The 1,704-nt window shown below is 45.7% G+C and overlaps 2 non-coding genes across 2 annotated transcripts; one reads left to right on the top strand and one right to left on the bottom strand.

The window, feature by feature from the left end:
• The first annotated feature begins 569 nt into the window (after window positions 1–569).
• Window positions 570–642, top strand: trnat-ugu. The gene has a single exon. It is a non-coding gene; the product is annotated as a tRNA-Thr (tRNA).
• A 592-nt stretch (window positions 643–1,234) lies between these two features.
• Window positions 1,235–1,308, bottom strand: trnat-agu. The gene has a single exon. It is a non-coding gene; the product is annotated as a tRNA-Thr (tRNA).
• Window positions 1,309–1,704: the final 396 nt, after the last annotated feature.

Raw genomic sequence — 1,704 nt, 5'->3', positions numbered from 1 at the left:
TACTTGGCTGGGTTTAATTCAATCCGGTTTCGTGCAACCAAGTCCAAGCTAAATTCATCCAGGATAACTTGAATATCCCGGCTGAATCCCTTATCCTAGTTTCGTGCAACAGGCCCCAGGGGGTGAAGTTGGAAATGACAAACATGGGATTTAGTCGCTAAAGAGCACTACGAGCTAGCCAGGAGTCAAAGCTAGAATATTCTAATCCGTAGTCAGACGCATGATCCATTGCACCACTAGCCCTACGTTCAAGATGAGCAATATCTACATTCTCACACCAATGTATGCAGACAGTGGTGCTTTTTGTTGTCAAGGGTATAGGGGGGCCTCCTAGGGAGGTGTTCCAGGAACGTCCAGCTGGGAGGAGGTTTTGGGGAAGACCCCGGACTCAGTGGAGGGACTATATCTCCAACCTAGCTTGGGAACGCCTCACAATCCCCAAGTCGCTCAGAAAAGGGAAGTTTGGGGTCCCGTGCTGGAGCTGCTATATTGTGATATTGTATTATTATATATAGTGAACCCTGGTCACTAGCTCAATATATTCTTGCATGAAAGCTGTACCTGTAGGAGGCGCTGTAGCTTAGTGGTTAAAGCGCCTGTCTTGTAAACAGGAGATCCTGGGTCCAAATCCCAGCAGTGCCTAATTATCACTCAACACTTACACTATCTGCACTATAAAGAGTTTATATATTTGTTTTTGCTATAGTGATTAACAAGCATTATTTAATTTTGCCCAGTTGTGGACTGTTGAGGGACAATAAATATCAAAAGGGAAATGGATTGAACCCATTTTTCAATGCTTTACAACCTTGTTTTGTTGGGGCTGATTGTGGCCCGGGTGTACACCAGTACCCTGTGACATCACTGTTGGGTGGGGTTTTAGGTGCATGTGATGCTGACTGAGGTCAGATGTCAAATAAACATGAACTTTACCAGCCAAGGCACTTCGGGCGCTGACTGCCTGATTTTAACATCTTCCATGCTGCTGTAATAAAAATGTATACATTTATTATTTGACTATATTGGGATATGCAACTGAAGGAAGAATCTAAATGCCTTTGCAATTTGGATGCTTTTCTGTTGTTTAGATATGGCTACATTCACATAAAGTATCCAAAGAGCACAACGCTGCACTCTGTTCAGTTGTTTACACCGAGTTCCTCATGGCCACACATCCAGCTTTATCCTCAGAGGTAATGATGACACGCCAACAGAGGTAATGTCTCCATCAACAAGGTGCTGCTGGGAGTTGAACCCAGGATCTCCTGTTTACTAGACAGGCACTTTAACCAACTAAGCCACAGCACCTCCATGAGAAGGAATCCTGTTAAGTCTTAATTTGTCTTTTATCTTGTATAAGCTAAACATCCAGTATACTGACTGGCAGTATTGGGAGTAACGGATTAGCTCGCCAAGGCTAGGCGGATCAATCCTATCCAGTCAGTCTGCAGAAGAGGTATAAGTACCTGGCAGGTCTCTCCCTTCAGCAAACGCCATGTCCTTCCCATTGGTGCTGATCATCCACATCTCACCCCCATAGAGCCAGTGAAGCTCGGTCCACCAGATGGACCACTCACCATTCGAACCAGACCTGGGGGGGAACGCTTCAGGGCACAGCACAGATCACGGAGCAACAGCTACGGCCGCAACAGTGCCTTCTTAAGTCCACTGTTCCTTTCAACATGGAGCTCTTCCAGATTGTTG

Source organism: Etheostoma cragini, unplaced genomic scaffold, assembly GCF_013103735.1.
Source record: "Etheostoma cragini isolate CJK2018 unplaced genomic scaffold, CSU_Ecrag_1.0 ScbMSFa_1636, whole genome shotgun sequence".
Classification (NCBI taxonomy): Eukaryota; Metazoa; Chordata; class Actinopteri; order Perciformes; family Percidae; genus Etheostoma; species Etheostoma cragini.
Note: the sequence above shows the minus strand (reverse complement) of the source record. Positions and strands in the feature narration are given on the sequence as shown.